General features: G+C 42.0%; 1 long non-coding RNA gene across 1 annotated transcript; it reads left to right on the top strand.

Annotated features, from left to right (window-relative positions):
* Nucleotides 1-7,241: 7,241 nt before the first annotated feature.
* On the top strand, nt 7,242-19,089 carry LOC140850544 (uncharacterized). Its single transcript, XR_012133477.1, has 5 exons — nt 7,242-7,450; nt 11,283-11,327; nt 11,822-11,874; nt 13,227-13,324; nt 18,849-19,089. It is a non-coding gene; the product is annotated as an uncharacterized lncRNA (long non-coding RNA).
* Nucleotides 19,090-20,934: the final 1,845 nt, after the last annotated feature.

The following is a 20,934-nucleotide window of genomic DNA, read 5'->3' as shown; positions in this document are numbered from 1 at the left end:
ACATACATCACAGAAACCCAGAGTACATGGAGATCTGCAAATCAGTAAAAATAAATAGGAAATCTAAGAAGAATGGAATGGATTTGAGCAGAAAAACTGCCAGAAGATACACAAATATGCAGAAAGTGAATGAAAGGGTGGCCAACCTCACCATTTTAGGGGATTATCCTATTAACATTAGGTAAATGCTCCCAGAAACAGCAGCACAATATCAATTCTAAGTAGAAATTTAAAAAATTGTAGCATCTGGTTTGGTGAGAGCGGGGGGAGTGGAAACTGACTTATGGAGTAAGTGGAGACAGTTGACAAGTTTTTTGTCAATACTGGAAGAGCTCACACCCTGTCACCCAGCCAGCCATTCCTTTTCTGAGTGTAAGTAGTATAAACATTTTCTGGTCTAGAGAAAAATCTAGCACAGATGCATAAGGTAACATGGACAAGAATGTTTGTTGTGTTAATGGAGGAAAAGGGATAAACTAACTGTCCATCAGTAGGGAACTGGCATGAGAACACAAGGGTCACATGGTTCAGATTTTAAAAACCCTCAGAACACTGAAGTCTTTCTCCAGCATTTGCGAAGCCCTCACCTCTCCAGGGTAGGTAAACACTATTTCTCCTTCCTGGCATGCCCCTCTAGACATATCTTCTTTTTACCCAAATGATGGCATATTATGCACTTCTGCACCTCACTTTTTTTATTATGAGATACTGTACACAAAGAAGAGGGATTAGAACATTTGTACTTTATAAAAGAGCAACATAATGAGGTCACCGATGCATCTGACCCTGGATTGAGAAGTAACTTGCACCTATTGCCACGTTATTTACAATAGCTAAGATATGGAAGCAACCAAAATGTCCATCAATAGATAAATGGGTAAAGATGTGGTACATATACACAATGGAATATTATTTAGCCATAAAATGAAGCATGAATGGACCTAGCAGGTATTATGCTAAGTGAAGTAAGCCAGGCAGAGAAAAAAATACCGCATGATTTAACGTACTTGTAGAATATAGAAACAAAATGAACAAAACAGCAGTAGACTCATAGACACTGGGAAGTGACTGGTGGTTACCATGGGGAAGGGGTTGGAGTGGGTGGGGAGGATGGGGGGATAAAGGGGCGCAAAATTCTCAATCATAAGTTGGTCGCAGGGATGGTAGTACAGCATGGAGAATATGTCAGTGATTCTATAGCATCTTCCTATGTTGACAGGTAGTAACTGCACTAGTTGGGGTAAGAATTTAATGTGGGTTAACTGGTGAACCACTGTTTTATACCTGAAACCAATATAAAATTGTGTATTGTCATACTTAAATAAAAAACCCAGACATCCTTGAAAGAATAAAAATAAAAACCCCAAGAGAAACTTCTAAACTTCATTGCCTTCACAGAAAGAGAGACCCTCTCTCAGCTTTCCTTTTTACTTCTTTCTAGTTGCAGTTTAGGACTTTACTTTTAAGTGGTGCTTTCTCAAAAGAACTGTTTTGAGCTCAAAAAAACTACAGCAAGAAATGTTTGTATTAAAAAATGCAGTGATACAACAGGTTAATACCAGATTTGAAAAGACTTTCTTTGTCTTTGGAAGAGTTTGACGGTCCAGATAGGACATGATGAAAAATCTACTTAGATGGGTTGTATTTTCCATTTGAAACCTTCCATGTTATGCAGACCCAAATTATTTGTTATGTTATTTTAAAATATTTTCTCAAGCCTCACATAAGACATGTATTAAAATATTGCTGAATTGGGGGTAACATTTATAATTTTGATTGATAAATACTAGTATCCCGTTTTTGTGACATTTAAAGCAACATAGTGCCTAGTATGGCACATTCATGTGGTAATAGCGCCACCTTCTGGTTATAACATTGCTGAATTTAAATAAAGTAATTTGGAGTCTCAAAATAATTACTTACATTGAAATTAATATAAAATTATAAGTCAACATTTGCAAATGACTTCTTAAACTATTTGGGGATAATTGTAGATATACATGTAGTTGTAAGAAGTAATGTAGAGCTCATGTATACCCTTTACCATTTTTCTCAATAATAATATATTGCAACACTACGGAATATTACAACCAGGATTTTGACACTGATACAGTCAAGATACAGTACAGTTCCATCATCAGTTCCCCCACTGTTGCCCTTTCCTAGCCACATCCACCTCCCATTTTACAGGGTTGGAAATAAACTTAGTCACTTGCCCAGAATCACATTGTTTAAAATCCAGTCTTACTGATACCAACGTTTGGGCTCTTAATTGTTATGGTATTGCTGCCTCAGTAGAAATCTTGAAAACTATTCTTTGTTATAATATCTCCAGATTATTAAATTTAACTTCATTCAATCTTTTCAACATTTCCAGAACTATAATATTTCAGATGGTAGATTTTGTTATATTTACATTTAAATTTAACATTTGAGAACCAATAATAGATAAGTATCTGATCATAACACCCCTGAGAGATTTTAAAACCTGGTATTATATAAAATAGTAAGGTTGCCATATTAAGTGTTATAGAATAGCTTTAGGAGGCCAAATTCTTGCACTGGAAATAGTAAGGACTTGATGTATGGTAAGAGTGAGGTGTTTTTCCATGATAAATTTCTGACCCTCTGATAAGTCTTGGGTTAAGTTGATGTCTTCATTGTATGATATTCAGCACACAGGACACCTAAGATGATGCAGAGGTCCATCTCTGTAAGGAATTTGCCAAAAGAAATGTCAATATGTGATAAAATGAAGTATTGAAAATTACATACCCAGAAACAGATTGTTGTTGAATGGTGGAGTGGGTAGGAGAAGCATTGTAGTGGAGGGACCCTTATAGGTCTCATAACAGAAAAAGGTACTTTAAGGTAAAAACTTACAAATTTGTAAGTGTTGATTTGGAATTTAAAGGTCCAAACTGGTGCATAAAATCTAAATTGTTCTTTTAAAGGTTCACTGCCTCTTTTTCCCTTCTAAACTATGGTACCTTTGCCATTAAGACTAATTTTCTTTAGCTCTGGGGGTTGGGGAATGGGTGGGAGTTACAATGAATGGGTGTGTGGGGAGCTCCATGATTTAGGAATTTACCACCTCAAAACCTGTCTTTACCTGGCTCTGGTACCTTCATAAAGTGAACCTAACCTATTCCCTGTGGACCCTTATTTGCTATGATTTCCAAATAGGGGCCTTTGGTCCCAGTGATGTCTGTTACTTTGCGACTTTGTCTTGGTTCCCACTCATGTTATCCTTCTCACTCTCCTTTTTGCCGTCTGAATTTGGAAGATTTCCTAATGGATTCGATCTGATGCCTGAGAGGATATGAGGCGTTAAGGAGTTGGCAAGTCTTTTGGTCTGGACAGAACAGAGGCTGTGAATGGAGGTGGCAGAGGCTGCAGGCAGAGCAGGTTTAAGGGACGAGATCGTGATGGCAGTATTGAATGTGGTGGTTTGAGATGACTATTAGATATCCAAATAGAAATGTCAGGAAGGCACGTGGATGTACAAATTTGGAATTGAAAGAAATCTCTGTTGGAGATAAGAATGTGGGGGTCTGTGACCTGTTAGGTCCTATTGAAAGCCAGGAGACTGAATTGGAAAGATCAGGAAAGAAGAAAAGAGGATGGAGGAGTGAGCCAGGGGCCCTCTGACACAGGAGCTCTGGGAGAGAATGGGGAGATCTGACACTGAGTCAGTAGGCTGCCAAGGGTATGTGGTGTCTTGCCCCAAGGGAAGAAAATGAGTCAAGGAGGTGACCAGATGTGCCCAATGCTGCTCATGGGCCAAGTAAGAAGCCAGCTGGGACATGCCCACTGGGTCTGCAACATGGAGGCCACTAGTGATCTTAATGGGACCAGTTTTGATGGAGTGTTGCGGACAAATAGGACCACTCGAGGAGTTGTGACGCAAGGGCAACGGAGAAATGGGATGGTTTGGGATAGCAAAAGCAGAATCAAGACTTCGTTGTTTTTGTTTTAAGAGAAGAAATAATGGCATTTTGTTGATGGGATGACCCAATAACAAAAGGATGGACGGGGCAGGAGATGGGAAGTATTGTTGGAACCGAGTCCTTGAGCAGGTGTGGTGGGATGGAATCCAGTGCACAAGCGGAGGGCTTGGCTTTAAGCAAGAGTGTGAGTGCGGGTGCCCCTCTGGTGGGAGGGCATAGGGTGCGGGCACATTGCTGGTCAGGGGGGTCCATGGGAGAGAGTAAGTCTCTGGAAGTCTGATTGCCTTGGTCCTAACAAATTTGGAAACAGTCCTCCACTGTGAATGAAATGGGGAGGGAGGTATTTGAAGTTGGAGGGGCAAGTAGGAGGTGCGAAACTGCCTAGGACTGTGGACTCAGGAAATACAGAATGCCCTGGGCAGCAGTGAGCCCCTGAGCTCTGGTTATGAACCTCAGCGTCGGATAACAGGTACTGTAGATCCGAACAGATACTAAAAAGCTTCTGACTCCAGTGGTTCTCATTGAGCATGATGCTGGCTTTGGGGCTGAGATAGAAATATTTTTATCTAATAGGTTAAACAAGTATACAACAATTCATATTTTATTTGTTTTAAATGAATAACGGTGGTTGAATTTTATGAAATATCTTCAATACCTATGAAAATAATATATTTTACTCCTTAGATCAACTGATTATGAATATTAATCTATTTCCTAATAATTAATTATCATTACATTCTGGACTAAATACCATTTGGTCACAATGTGTTATTTTTTAAATATGCTGCTTGATCTGTTTGTTATTATTTTATTTGGGATTTTTACATAAATATAAGTGATACTGGCCTATTTTTCTTTTGTGTGGATCTAGTCTTTGTAGAATTTGTGGTGTTATACTAGCTTCATAGAAAGAACTTGAGAAGTCTTCTGTTCTGGAACAACTTAATAAGAATTGGAATTATTACTCTGAGTGGACTTCCCTTATGAAACCCTCTGGACCTCTTTTGGGGGGCTGTATCTGACAACTGCCTTATTTCCTCTTTGAAAATTGATGTGCTTAGGTTTTCTATTTTTTCTGGAATCAGTTCTGATAAGTTATATTCCTAGAAAATTATACATTCTAAGTCTTCCAATGTATTTGCATAGAGCTGAGCAAAATATACAGGAAAACCTCGCTGTCTTCAACTCAATATATATGAATGAATGTGAAGACTTTCCTTATATGACAAGTTGTGATATCACCTGGTTTTAACCTGGAATGCAGATTACAAGCACAAATGTGGACACCAGAATAAAGTGACAGTACACAGGTATAGAGGCCATGTAAATCAATCTCATAAGTCTTTTAAAATTTAAAGTTCAAGTGTGAAATGTGTAATTTCCCATAAAGAATCAGTGTGTGATTGCTGGAGTGCAAGCCCGAGTTACCCATTTGAGAAGCACTCTTTATGAACAGTGTTTAAACTTTTTAGCTAAATGTCAAGGCCTTTTCATTTCTACCTTTTCACATGGAGCCTCTTATATATCCTGCACTGCATTTCAACTAAACCCTTCTTTGTTTGCTGGCTTTCCCACCTCTCTGCCGTTAGTCTTGCTATAACTTGCCTGAATGCCACTTTCCTGATCATCTTTTCCTTTTAACCCCCCACCCCTACCCCTGCCCCATCCTTCAATTATCACTAAGATGCAACTTTCTCCTTGGGGTGTTGGACTTGCTTTCTCATCTTCCCTGCAGTACAAGCCATAATGACCCCAAAATCCTTGACTCCCTCACTCCTCCCACACCAACATTCAGCTCAGTTCATTGGAACTGAAATTCAGGTTAAGCTTTTGTGCTCACACCCTGGGCTGACTAAATAGCTTTCTCTCTCCCCTGCAAAGTCAATGACTTCAAAATTTGGAAGAGATTAGAAAATGGCAACGGCCCAAACCTAGCTCTTTGTTGATTAGATTGGCCCCAAAGAGAAATAAATAAGATAGGAAGCAAAATTCAAACAGATCCTGGAAGTAATGGCCATTCTGTGAAAGGACTGCATGAATGGGGGTTTCAGCGGTTGCTCGCAGCTCTTGGAGGGTCATGGTTCCCTTTCAGGGGACGTATAATCATCCCATGGCTCTAAGCCTGCAGTGAGAGATAGTAAACTCTAATTCCCTAGGGTTCTCAAAGTGTGGTCCTAAGACCAACAAAATTAACATCACCTGAGAACTTGCTAGAAATGCAAATTCTTGGGCCCCTTCCCAGTGCTACTGAATCAGAATCTCCAGGGTGGTGCTAGCCCTCCCTCTAACAAGCCCTCTGGGTGATCCTGATGGCTATTACGGTTTGGGACCCACTGTCGTCAGACAGCCATTGCATGAAATGAGTTAAGTGCTTTCTGTGCATCTAAAAATGGCACTAGTTAGATACCATTAGGAGAGCTGAGAAAATAGTCAACCAAATCATCATCTGTGTCTCATGGTTCAGATGAGGACCCCGAGGAGAAAGCTTGCATGTATTAACTCTTGACAGATTAAATTTGTTAGGTAGAAAGACAGGTATGAGCAGGACGAAAACAAGGTGGGGCCCACCAAGAACTCAGGGAGTTAATCAGAGAAAGCCAGAGAGCCAGAAAGGACTCACAGAGTTCATGCCCTTTGCAGCGTGAGTTCGTTCCTCATGCTCTGAAGCTGGGCTGACCTTGAGACTTGCTCTAGCTAATCCGGTGAGGTAGAGCTGAGACATGGGACAAACATCACGAGTAACTTCTCCTGCCTATAATGAAAAATGCTGAGATGTAAATAGCATAGTGGGAACAAGATAGACTTATCTTGCAACTAAGAGTAGAGGGTTGGGGAGTTAGATTCCTAACCATTTTTTGGTAATCAGCCAAAGACTTATCCTCAGGCAGGGCCAGCAGTCTCAACTGATATGTTCCCCGGGCTTGGGAGTAGCCACTGTCTTGGAGAGGAACAAAAAGTTTGTCCTACAGAATTACCTAGAAGACTGGCTATAGACAATGACATATTGTCTCTCATCAAAGATAGACATCGTGAGACTGCCTGACAAGCATATGCCCTCTGACCCTTTACCTTTATCCCATTCCTGAAACTCCTTACAAGACAGAATCCCAGCTTCTGCATGTGCCCCCTCCTTTCTGAAGTCACTGGCACTCGCCTGTCTTCAAGTGTGTCACTCCCTCTGTCCTACTCCAGATAAGTAGGGAGGGGCTGCTGAGAGCTTCGATTTGGGCCTGCCAGTTCCTGTCACCTGGGTGACCCAGATGGAACTGCAGCTGTACAGTCATGCTCCTTAGCAGCCTGCCTGAAAATCTCCTTTCTTTGCCTCTAAGAAGTTCTCAGAACATCATCTCACTCCATCCAGTGCTCTGCGGCTCCCCCAAACCCTGGGGTGGGAGGGACTTGGTTCCCATGCTGTTTAGGTTCAAGCGGACACTGGATGCCAGGTGACCCTGGCTTTAGGAGTTGGCAAAGGATTGTGCCCTACGCGGAGCAGCAGTCCAGTGAGTGACCTCTTCCTCCCTCTGTTTTCCCTTCATCTCTGCTTTTTTCACGTAAACCTGCCTTTATCTACTTTGACTCTAGCCGGCTCCTTGGGAGTGCATTCGAATAAAACTTTCATTGTGCTTCGCTGCTCTGTCTCTGCCCTTCAGTTCCTTGGCTGCGGGGACGAGAACCGAGGAGAACAAATTCATTACCCCAACAAACTCAGATTGGAATAAAAAGTTTTCTTTTTTGATATCTTCTATAGAGACAGAATTTTGTCATGAATCTAGGAAGGGGGCTTACTACACACAAACAACAATTTAACTCTGAGCCTCCTGGCACTGGAAAAGGCAAACACTGAGTTCTGTAATCATTTGTTTCATCAAAAGAAGCATGTCTGCTTTTCTGAGGAAGAGAAACTTCTTGGCATTAAATGTTCAAAAGCTTTTGTCCTGGGGATGACACTGCAAGAGACACTGAATAACATGGGACCAATGTCCTTAATAGAGTTTTTGTAGAAAATGGAAAATTCCTTAGGTGACTTTCCATTGTCAGGGATCCTTAGAGCCAAGAATAAGTCATTTGTATAATTCTGTGGAAATGCATTCCCTCTGGCTTGAACACCTTTGCCTCCCTCCCTGTCCATCTGGGAAACTGTTGCCTTCCACAACTCAGTACAGCACGTCACATCCTCTCAGAAGCCTCCCCTGACTCTGCCCCTGCTAGTGCCTTGAGAACACATTAGACTCCCAGCACCGCATATCCACTGTGGCCATTATTGCACTTTATTATATTTACATTTTCCCATTTGTAAGAACAGGAGTTCCTCAAGATGAGGGTCTTTGTTTTATCATTTAAGAGACTAGCCTTCCTGCTTTACCCCCAACTTTGAAGTGAACACCTTACTGTGGAACATACACTTGAGCTGAAAGAAATGAAAATAACTTGTAACCTCATCACCAAGAAATGACCTCTGTTAACATTTCAGTCATAATCCTTCCAAGTCTTTCACTACATGTTTTTATAAACAGCATTATATTGTGTGTATAAAATGTGCTGTACCCTTTGTAAACAAGCCAGATATCACACACATGTGCTCACCCACACACCTCACACAAAACAATAAAAGTAAAAATCAGCTGACATGCCACTGCTTGACTTTGTTCTGGACGCGCCTTTGTGCTTAGCTGCACTTGTGTGCAGGCAAGTTTACACATTTGGGATGACGTTATACAAGGTCTTTTATAGCCTTTCTTGCATGCAGCAAAATAGTATGGACACCTTCACATATCAATACCTTATGTGTCAAGCCCACCACTTCTAAAGGTTTAAACCTTTGGTCTTCTCCTGCATGTATCTATGAAAAATTCTCTACCCATTCCTATATTGGACATTTTGATTGTTTCCATCTTTTCACTCTTCTGACAATACCGCAGGCCCCGTCCTTGCCTCTGAGGGTGGTACATCCTTATTTGTGTGGTTGCTGGTCTCAAAGGTATGCATGCATATTTCACATCTTACGTTGTCACATCACATCTTGATATTGTCAAACGAATCCCTAGCAAGGATCTATTAATTTATGCTCCCACAAACAGTGCATGAGAGTGCCCATTTCTTCACATCCTGGACAGTGCTGGGTTTCACTAATACTTTTCATTTTTGGCAATCTGATTGGGGGAAAAATGGTATCTTGTGATTTTTATTTGCCTGTCTTTGAAAACTATTGGAAGTTGAGTTGTAATGTTAATTGGCCATTTCTGTTTACCCATCTTATAGATTGCCTGTTTTTTTCCTTTATCTGTTTTTCTATTGCTGTTTGAACTTTTCTTTTTCATTTCTAAGAACTCTCTCTATATAAGTTATATTTTATCTTTGTCCTTTATTTAAATATTATACTTGTTTATCATTTGTCTTTTATTTATGGGTGTCTTTTTTCTTTTCTTTATGGATTTTATCTTTGCTGTCATGCTTAGAAAGTAATTTTCCACACAAATATATACATATTACATATAACACACACACACACACATATATATATATACATATATATATAACATATATATATACATTCTTACATTGCTTGATACACTTATTTTAAGTTTTTACTTCTGGAAGTTAAATATGTCTGAAATTAATTTTGGCAAGTAGTATTAAGATCTAACATACTCTACCACCCATCCCACAGGAGTTCAGGCAGTTTTCTCTGTTCTATTGGTTTTAAAAATCTCTTTCCTCCCATTGATTTGAAATACTACTTATATTAATGTCTTAGCCAGTTGGGCTGCTATAACAGAATGCCATAGACATGGTGGCTTAAAAACAACAGAAATACCATCACCTGGGGGGTTAGGTTTCAGCACATGAATTTTTAGGGGCACACAAAAATGTAATCTGTAGCACTCAGGCAGTAACTGTTTATACTGGAGTCCATTTCTCAGCTTTCTTTAATATGAATATGAGTATTTCTCTGCAAGTGTCATACAATATTATTAACTGTAGTTTACATTTTAGTATTACAGATACATTTTTCTGTTCTATTTTTGAGCCTCTGAGTCCTTAGTTTTGAGTTGCAAAATATCCTCCTTTTTAAAACTTGGGAGTTACATTAAGTTTGTGATTTTGTCAGGGTGCTGGCTCCTGATAAATCTGAGATGACTCTCGGAGTCTTGCTGTGTTTGGTGGCTTTGGGCAGGTGGTTCCCCCAACCAGGGATTGTCCTGGTAGCACGAGCTTTTGGGGAAAGGAGATTTGCCAAGAGGAGGTTTTGTGTGCATGGAGAAGGGGAAGATTGGCTGGGTGCTCTGAACACAGAGCAGGCTGGGAGTAAACCTGCATTTCAGCCCGACACTGCTGCTCCGGGACCACGGTGGCCGAGTGGGCGCAGAGCGGGGCTTGTCTCTGTTTGTGCAGAACCTGGTGTGGACACGAGCCTCAAGGCTCACCTCCCTGCCATAACGTTGGTCCCTCCAAATCAGTGGGGTGCTAGGGCTGCCTCGTGACGGTCGGTTGTTGAATTTTGGGGAATTGTTGCAAGCTGGTTGTCAAACATAGCCATTGTTAAAAATTAGACTATATAAACTTATAATGAAATTGCATTAGGAACCAAGGTAATTAAAACTCGCAATTCATCACTTCGTAGTTATTTTACTACATTTGACTGTTGTCTATGCTCTTGGGGCTATTTCCATCTATTTTTTCTGTATGTTGAAATTCTATATAATGCCATGCTTAGTGCCACTCCTCCCAATTCTGAATTCAGTGACGTCACACTGGTAGCTTAACCTGGCCACAATCGGGTATTTGCACCCTGGAAATTGGCAAATGCTACAAGTCAGGCTTGATTTATTCTGTTGTGGGTCGCCTGGACTAAGGGTTGACAACTTGTTCTAAAAAGGGTAAGAGAGTAAATGCTTTAGGCTTTGTAGGGCACAGGTCTCTGTCACAGTGACTAATTCTGCCATTGCAGAGGAAAAATAGCCATAGACATTATGTAAATGAATGAGCAAGCCTATGCTCCAATATGACTATTTGTGGGTACTGAAATTTGAATTTCGTGTAATTTTCATGTGTCATGAAATACGATTTTTAAAAATGTTTTCAGCCTTTCAAAAATGCAAAAACCATTCTTAGCTTGTGTGTTATATAAAAACAAGAGATGGATTGGATTTGGCCTGCAAGCCATAGTTTTTCCTAACCCTGGTCTATAATTAAGAAAGCATTCTCTCAGAATCAGTTGGCTATATGGAATTCATAATACAAAGTTTTGTATATTTTGTTATTATTTGTAAATCATGTGCTACTCATCTTTCATATCACTAAAATTTATAATAAACTTTTTTTGTTTTCCAGAGGACTGATTGTTGATATTGGATTGACCCTAACTTCTAATATGAGGTATACTTGCTTTAATCCACAAATTAATAGAAATGCCTCTGGTGGTTTTATTATTATTATATATGATCCTGGCTGTTGACTTGAAATAGTCTTTATCATATTAAAGAAGTTCTTTGCTTTTTTTTAGTTTATCAAAAAAATGTCTTCTCTGGAATGAATATTTCATTGGATACTTTTTGGGATTTGGGAATTTCTTAAGATGATGTGATACACTGTATTAATATAATTCTTAATAGCTATAGCATTTATCAATTCTTGCTCCATTCTTTAATAGAATGGCAGAATCTTTTGCTTCTATTATATTTAGTAGTTCCTGTGTGTACTCATAAATAACACTGATTCGTAAAATTTTTTTGCAGAGGGAGAAGGGATGCTGTGTTTTGTAAGTTTTAGTATTGGCATGTGCCTGCTTTGTAAAATGAGTAGGGAAGTTTTTCGTTTCTTTTCTCCATGCTCTAAATCAGCCTAAAAACATGGAATTGTCTGTTCATTAGGTTTCAAGGAATTCAACTATGAAAACCATGTGGCCTCAAGAATTTTTCCAGAGGTGATTTTTATTTGTTTGTTTTTGAGAAATATTTCTTTTTCTCCATAGATACTGGTTTATTTAAGGTTTTTTCTTTTGTTAATATTGGTAATTTATGATTTCTGAAACAATTTCTATTATGTCCCCTTTTCCACTGGTCTCCCTACAATCTGTTCTCACAATATCTAAAATACCAGATCGTCACTCCCCTGAGTAAAACCTTTGACAGTTTTCCATTGTTCGTAGAATAGTAGCTGTATCCCATGGGCTATGAAGGCCCTACGTGAGGCGGTCCCGGCTTTCTCCAGCCTCCTCCCACCCTGGGCTTGGTGTCAGAGCTAGAGGGGACATCTCATCCTCCCCCTTAGAGTGGCATGAGGGCCCCTGAGAAGAGACACCAGCAAACACATGGTGAAAACTGGATTTCATTCTGATTCCGGAAACAGCTCCATTCCAACTTTCAAGGAGCTGTAATTGTTCTGAGATGTTTGCGGACATAACTGAGTTTGGCTTGGGACTGATTCCTGTCCTTGGGCTTAAAGGGAGAACAGCCATTAGTAAATGCCAATAAATGTCTTTGGTTGTGCCCAGCCAGTTTTTTTCCCTAGGAGAGGAATGCTGTGCTTAATTAAATTCAGCCAACATTTTTCAAGGCTTCCTATGGGCAGGAAATTTTGCTGGACTCTGGAGTATAGGAAATAAGTGAGGCAGACATACACAAGTTACCTCTTCTACACGTAGACTAAAGATTACATGATAGGATATGCCAGGTTATGCTGCAGTGACAAAAATCACAGACGTTTGTAACCCTAAATGCTTTTGCTCAGTTATGCTCTATGTCCATTCTGTACAGGCTGTAGCTCTGCTCTTCATTTTCACCCTGGGACCCAAGTGAATTGGGCAGCCTCTGTCTGGAAAATGGTGGTCATGGCAGAGGGAAAAATATACTTGCCAATCATGTGGCCACTCGTAAAACTAAAGTCACGTTTCATTGGCCAGAGAAAATGACATGGTCAAGTCTGACCTCAAAGGGGCAGGGAAGCATGAGGTTGAGTCCTGTGAGATTGCCATTTTATTAAGTTGAAAATGACCAGACATCAGCAATATTATATGGTTCAACCTAATATAATCCTTCTATGCAGAGGAAGGGTGAGGGCAATGAATATCTCAACAGTACAATCTACCCCATAGAGGACCAGCAACAATGCAAAATATCTGTAGCAACCAAAGATTTTCTTTTAAATTTAGATGATGACATACATGAAATTTTCATTCACAAATTCTGCATTTCACTTGAGACAGATGCAAACAGCCAAACTTTCCATGTCTTTGTGAATTAATTTAAAATGTGCTGTGTTCTTGCAATGTGTCAGGCTCTGTGCAAGGTACTGCGATAGATCAGTGAAGCAGGTGCCTGCCCTCGGAGAGCCGACATTCTAGCCCCTGCTCCATCATCAAGCGAAGATGATTTGTAAGTAGGAGGAGGGATGGATGGGGAGGTTGTGGAAGCTTGGGGTGCTCTTCTAAACTAGCATGTTGTTGGCCACATTCACTCCCATGTGCTGTAGAACCTCAAGGTCGGCAAGAGAATTTCTATAAGTTAGGGGCAAGGCACACCTGATTGGGTCAGGCCCACAAGGGAACTCTCCCTTTCGATTGACTCAGAGTTAAACTGATTAGAGACCTTAATTACATATGCAGAATATCCCCGCCCTTGGCATATAATATAACCTAATCCCAGAGGTGTTATCCACTATATCCACAAGTCCTGCCCACACTTGAGGGGAGGGGATATTTTTGGCAGGTACACCACGGGGCAGAAAGCTTGGAGGTGGTCTTTAAATTCTGCCTGCCTTGGGGTGGGTTGCTAGTGTTTTTAATCTTAGCCATTCTTGTGGGTGTGTCTTGTTTTAATCTGTGTTTTCCTGATGCCACTGTCCATTCTTTTATCTTCTTTTGTGCAATCTTTTCTTTTTTCTATTTGTTTGTCTTATTTTTTTTGAGTTGTGCCTTTTCGTTTTTGCCAATTCATTATTTTAATTGTCATGGTTATCTATCTTTTTTTTTTTAGTAGTAATTTTTGTGTCCTATTTATGAAATCTCAGCCTATTCCGGGATCATAAGTTTTCCTATTGGGAACCTTTTCTCCTGAACTCTTTGTTTTTACTTTTCAAACCTAGGTTCGTGATCCACTTTGAATTAATTTTATGTTTGATGTGTATATGGGACCTAGGTTCATTTTTTTCTCCCATGTGAACAGCCAATTGATCCAGCAATATTTTTCTAAAAAACCCTACTTAATTGCAGTGATGCCTTTGTTAAATTGGGTGACTGTTGTATGAGTGTGACTTGGGGTTCCTCCTGTTCATTCTGTGTGTCAATACCAATCCATGTGTCGATACCAAACTGTCCTGATTACTATCAAGTTCGGTTGTGATATCTAAACACCATCTTGAAAGGCATCCTGGGAGTTTCCACCTCTGAAGAGTTCCAAGGCTAGTTCACTGTGCCAGGAAACAGAGCACCGGCTGCTAGGGATGCGGACAAGGAAGCTGGGAAAATAGGAAGGGCTTAAATAACCCAAGTGCAGATAAAGACAGAACTTTTCCAAAGACCTTTCTAAAGACTTCAGAGTTCTTTTTTAAAAAGATGTATAGATGTTCTTGTGGATTAAAAAGCATGGAAAAGCTTCCTCATTTTAAAATGTCAGGAAATACAGCTTTGGAACAATCTATAAGCTTTTTGTATTCATTCAGTGCTAAGAACGTGGTGCATGCTCACCTCTGAGCCAGACACATAGAAGGCAGTCACGGATGGAGTTTATAAGGGATGGGGATCAGACGCTGAGCTCGGTGGTGGGACGGGGGGTTGGCAGTGCCTGAGGGACAAGGAGGGACTACAGGTAGGAGCATGGCCCAGTATTGGGGGTGTTCCTCAGAGGGAGAGCCCCTGCTTCAAGGAGAGCATGCCCTGCCGCCTGGCTCCCCAGGATGGAAAAGGCTTTGGCCTTCTTTCCTTCTCTTCCTTCCTTCATTTGTAATGGCCCATCTCCTCCAGTGTTAATGGTTAGTTCAGAAAATAAAAAGAGAGCGGAAAACATCAACCATCACCCACCACGCTTTCACCCAGAATTAGCCTCAGGGTTTTTTCTGCCCAGGTTTGAGTATGATGCTCACTTTCTTCGATAATCAGGAGCAAAGAGCATGGACAGTTTCATATTCTGCATTTCTTGCTCAGTGTGTACGTATCTCCCTGGGTGGGTATTTCGGTTCCTCTGGAATCTCATACCAGGGAAGTTGGGCCATTAGTGAGGATTTCCTGAATTCCCTTTGAATGGTCACAGTGGTTGGGCTTGGTCTTCCTGGAATTGAGAGTTTGGGTCTTTTCTCCCTCCCCTCCTATCAAGCTGCGGGTTTTTGTCTTAGGAAGGCAGGTGCAAATGCGAGAGACTGGGTTTTCTGGCCTGATGTCTGAAAGTGGTGATTATTCTTTTTTTAAAAGGAAGGAACAGGAAGTTAATTTAATTACTGGGTGCCAGACACTGAGCTAGGCTTGACCTCCGAAGTGGAGTCCACCAGGAGAGAGGGACACAGTCCCCACAACGTGAGAGGGCAGGGCTGTAAGGAAGGGTGAGAAGGGGCTGTGGCCGCTGGCCTAGTGGAAAAGTACCTCGGCCACGAACCATCTGGATAATGCTCTGTGGTGCCATGCCACCCAGGAGTGCCGACAGCTGGCAGCCGTCAGTCACATCAACAATGGAACTAAGTTTAAGGGAAGAAAGTAAGTGAAAACCATGATAAAAATGTATTACTTCATCTAACTCAGCTGAAATGAGGCCAGTGGCAGTGCACCTGGCACAATGGGCACATCAGGCTTCCATTCCAGTAACTCCAGCCTGCTGGGAGTGTTGAGGGGACAATGTGGTGGCCCATCTGAACCCAGACTGGCTGATCAAATAAGGGTTGTGAATTAAACAATTCCCAGTGCTACCAGATTTTGGATGTCTAAGGACATTACCCTTGCTTTAGAGTAACAGGGTGGTTTGCGCATGTAGTCACATAGTGTCAACACATAGAGATGACCTGTCTGTGGTTCTCATTGGAGTTCTGAGGGCTCTGAAGACTAAAACATTAGCGATGCTCAAGAACTCCCCCAGGAGTTTTTTTAAACAGCTTTATTGAGATATAATTCAAATACCATACAAGTCACATTAAGGATATAGTTCAGTGGTTTCTGGTATATTCACAGTATGTGCAACTATCACTGCAATTTTAAATCATTTTCATCACCTCAAAAAGAACCCCCTACCCTTTAGCTAGTATGTCTCTACTCCCTCCTTCTTCCCCACAGCCCTAAGCAACTACTGATCTATTTTCTGTCTCTGGATTTCCTTGTTCTAGACATTTCACATGAATGGAATCCTATATATGCGATCTTTTGTGACTGGCTTCTTCCATTTAGGATAATGTTTTCAGGGCTTATCCATGTTGTAGCAGGTCAGTGCCTCATTCTTTTTTATGGGTGTGTAATATTCCCCTGTATGGATGTGGCACATCACCTGGACATTTGGGTTATTTCTCCCTTTTGGCTATTATGAATAATGCTGCTATGAACATTTGTGTACAAGTTTCCATGTGATACGTGCTTTTGTTTCTACTGGATATGTGCCTAGGGGTGGAATTTCTGGGTCAGATGGTAACTCTGGTTAATTATTTGAGGAGCAACCAGACCGGCTTTCAAAGCAGCTGCACCATTCTCCAGCCCCACTGGCCCTGCATGAGGGTTCCCATTTCTCCACATCTTGCCAACTTGCTGTCACGCTTTTTTAATACTAGTCCTCCTAGTGGGCATGAAGTGTTATCTCTTTGTGGTTTTGATTTCTTGATGACTAATGATGTTGAGCATCTTTTCATGTGCCTATTGGCATTTCTAAAAGTTTTTCATTCCATTGATATGGGGTATTTTTTACCTTTTAGAGTTTTTCATTTTGAAATAATTTTACGTGTAGAGAAAAGCTGTAAAAATAGTTCAAAACTCTCACTTACCCTTGACCCAGATTCTCCAAAATTAACCACACTTGCTTAATTACTCTCAATCTCAGAAATATTTGAGACTAAGTAGACATGGAGGCCCTTTACCTCTAAATTGTGTGTATTTTCTTTAGAAAAAACAAAAACAAAACTCCAGCTTTCTCTTATGCAACTGCAGTAAAATGATCAAAATCAGAAAATCAACACTGACTCAATACATACAAAATTTAATCAAGTTTCGCCAAATTCCTGAGTATCAGCATTTCCAAAAACTCCTCGGGTGATTCCAATGGGCATCGGGGATCTCGGGCACCTCTTCTTACAAAGGGGGGCTGTAAACAGAGAGGATAATGCCCTTCTTGGGGTCACCAACAATTAAGGACAGTTTTCTGGATGCCCCAGTCCCTGCGGCAGCTTGAATGACTTAGGAAAAGAAGCCTCTCCTGCAGCTGAATCAGATGGGCAACAGGCCCAACAGATTGGCAAGTGGCTGTGCGATATATGCTTTTGTCTCTTAGATCTGCACCTAAGAGGAGAATCGCTAGGTCATTCGGTAACTCTGGTTAATCATTCGAGGAGCGACTAGACTGGTCTTGAAGGCAGCCAGGCCATCTCCCACCCCTGTTGTGTCACTGCACGGCGCCCCCCCCTGCTCCCTTAGCACAGGGCGCACTGTCCACCCCTGTTGTGTCACTGCACGGCGCCCCTGCTCCCTTGGCACAGGGCGCACTATCCACCCCTGTTGTGTCACTGCACGGCGCCCCTGCTCCCTTAGCATAGGGTGCACTGTCCACCCCTGTTGTGTCACTGCACGGCGCCCCTGCTCCCTTAGCACAGGGCACACTGTCCACCCCGGGCTGACCGTAGCTGAGGAGGCAGAGGGAAAAGGCAGAGCCTCGGAGGGCCTGGGACAGTGAGTCTGTTCTGCTTGTCATTTCTCATGGTTCCCGTTATTTAGGGATTTAAAAAAAACAACAGTTGGCTGTATATATAAGAAAACAGCAAAGCAAGTTTGTAGAGAAAGAATCTGGGCCTTCTGGGTCAAATCAGTTTAAAACTTCAACATCCAAGCACTTCAGAGAGCCTCTTGATCGACCAAGTCAGCCAGCACTCTCTAATGCTAATGGAGTTTGGCCTTTGATGCGCATGCACTTTACTGCCTATATAACTAGACGGTGAAATAATTCAAAGATTGAAACCGCCTCCCCTCTTTTATTTCTTTTTACAAGCATGTTTAAAATTTTGGCTCATAATTTGCTTGATTTAAAGTCAAACAATCTTGCCTAACGGCAGCGTGTTCTATACATAACCTTGCTCAGCTTTTCTCGTGCTGTTCCTGAATAACAGAGAATTGACAAGTCATTTATTACACTTTGGTGGCTGCCCATGGTCCTGTTTGAACTTGTGTCTGTTTGATGTTTGCTCACTGAGAGTGGAAACATTTGGTCACATGGCATTTTTTAATTTTCTAAAGCAAGTATGTGGGAAGGAGCCAGTTAATGCCAATATGGACTATTGGTCTTCAGTAATTGATTAAAGAGGACAGGTTAGTCTAAATTAATGAAAGAATATAGATCTTGATGGTTTGAAAGAAGCATGGAATAGCAGCCAGGCCTGGGATTGGCTTTTAGGGGTCTGTCTTTCTTTAACAGGCATGAATGTTTTGTGATTTGATGTTAGAAATGAGAGCATTTCAAAAGTGCTTCAGAAATTGTCAAAAATATTTTAAACATCCTTACCATTTGCACTGTTTTTGAAAGGGGTGTTGCATTGAAGAGGTCCTGCTGAAATGAATTAACTGTTATAATGATACTGAAATCTCTTTACTTCTTATCCTACTGGGCTACATTAACTGCATCTTCAATTTAATTCAAAATGTTCCTTAACCTAAATGTAATAATGTATCTATATTTAAAAATGTCTGTTACTGAAACCATTTTTTTCAATCTACCATCCACACTGCAGCAAGCAATTCTCCAAAATACCTATTAAAAGCCTCCTGGAGGTCTCATCAGCACCTGTATAAAACCCACATTCCTTACACAACAGCTGGAGCCCTTCACAACCTGGCCTTCCCATCCACCTGCTTCTCTAGCCCACGGGGACCCCTGGCCTGCCCACAGCCTTACCGGGCAGTTCGGAATTTCCCAACTGTGTGCTCCCTGCAGCCTGCTTGTGTTTTCATACCCCTCTCTCTCCAGCGTGACAGGCACTACTTTCATGTGGCTATGGGGTGCCCGCATGTGGCTGTGTACTCTTAAAGTGAAACAAAAATAAAAATTCAGTTCCTCAGTTGCACTGGTCACATTTCAAATTATCACTAGTCAGACATCATAGTGGCTATCATCTTGGACAGCACAGGTAGAGAACATTTCCATCAATGCAGAAAATTCTCGACTTTGGGCTCCTTGGGGGCGGGGGCTCAGATATTCAATGCTCCATCTCCAGTGTCCAGCAGAGTGTCCAGCACATGGCAGCTGCTCAAGTTTCTCTTGAACTAAACCAAACTGAAACCGGTGTGGGACTATTCAGAGAAGCTGGACCAGGGTGCGCCTGTCGTCAGAGATTGAGGCCTTCCCATGGTGTGCGATGGGAGGTGATGGGAATGTGCCTGGTACTCAAAGGGAAGGGAACCAAAACCAGCCCCGAAGCCACCTTTTATCTGGGCAGCATCTCCCCAGCCAACATTCTATTACTCTGCAGAGGGAGGGAATGGGTGGTAAGGCCAATTTGGGATGTCTGCCACCCTGGAACAAGCTGGGCTTAGGGGCAGCTTGGGTGAGAGCATGGAGCATTTTGGATGTTGGATTAAGAAGTTTGGACTTCATTTTGCTGGGACTGAGAGATGCTGGAAATTACTGAGTTAGGGAAGTGTTAAGACTATAGGAAGAGTCAGTGTTATTATTACAGCTCCTTAGGTTTTAGGTCCTGTGGGTTAATCCCTAGCCATTCTACATCCTTCACACATTTGGGAAGATAGAGGCCCCAGTGGAAGACCATTCGCCTTTTGGGCAGCCCAGACATGGTTGCTGTGTTCCAGCTGAAACGCCTCGTGTCCTAACCAAGACTTTGTCGGCCATGGTGTCTCGCTGTTCATTATTCACAAATAGACTTGACTTTGTTCAGGATTAAAGTTTACGTGCAAATCTGGGCCACAGAGAGGATGGCAGAGAACTTGCTGTGAGATTTCAGAACTGCCCCCCTTTCTCTGGAAAAATCCTCTCTAGGATTCTGTGTCAAGACCTGGTGAGAGAAAAATGAGTTTTCATGATGTAATCCATCTTTTAAGACACAGTCTTTATACATGGCATCAGAGGGGAAAGAAAGAAAGCAGAGAAAGAACAACCCTTTCGGATCAAAAGCATTACTCATAGGCATGGAAGTGTGAGGACAGAGCACGGAGTGGTGGCCATCCCCGACGCTGGGTTCCGGCTCATTGACTGGGTGCTCCACGCTGCACTCCCGATTGGATGCCCTGTAATCCTTCCTGTGGACTTTCATTTCTTTAGTGCAGAGTTGAAGGACTTGGTGGGACCCCCTCCACTGAGGTGTCTTCTGGGTGTGTATCGTCAGAGCAGATGGGTGAGCCCCCACACTTGGGACACATTATGATGTGATCATGGCCTTTCTAAAACCTTGGGCTTGAGAATTCTGCTTTCCGGGTTCTGCTGGTCTCCCATTCCTCCCTCGGTTCCCTCCTCCAGATGAAACCACCAGCGTGGCTTCCAGCGGCAGTGCAGTGCCATCTCCCCTCCCTGGTGCAAAAGCCCGGCAGCCCCCGGGTCTTGCTCTGCTGATCACCACCGTTACAGACCCCACTTCTGGGCTGTGACCCATCACAAGAGTGACTCCAGTCTATGAATACCCTTAGGTCGGTCACTCCGGGGAGACGGGGAGACGTGCCATCACCACCATTTCCTAATCAAAGTCCTTGAGGTTCTTAAGCAACTTGCCAAAAGTCACAGAATTAAGGACCAGCAGTAGGTCTTTGAAGCCAAGCCCCTCAGATGGCTCCTGCCTGCCTCACTGAGTCACACTAACCCATCCTGGA

This window comes from Manis javanica, chromosome 7, assembly GCF_040802235.1.
Source record: "Manis javanica isolate MJ-LG chromosome 7, MJ_LKY, whole genome shotgun sequence".
Classification (NCBI taxonomy): domain Eukaryota; kingdom Metazoa; phylum Chordata; class Mammalia; order Pholidota; family Manidae; genus Manis; species Manis javanica.
The sequence above is the reverse complement of the archived record's forward strand: the minus strand, read 5'-3'. Positions and strand labels throughout refer to the sequence as shown.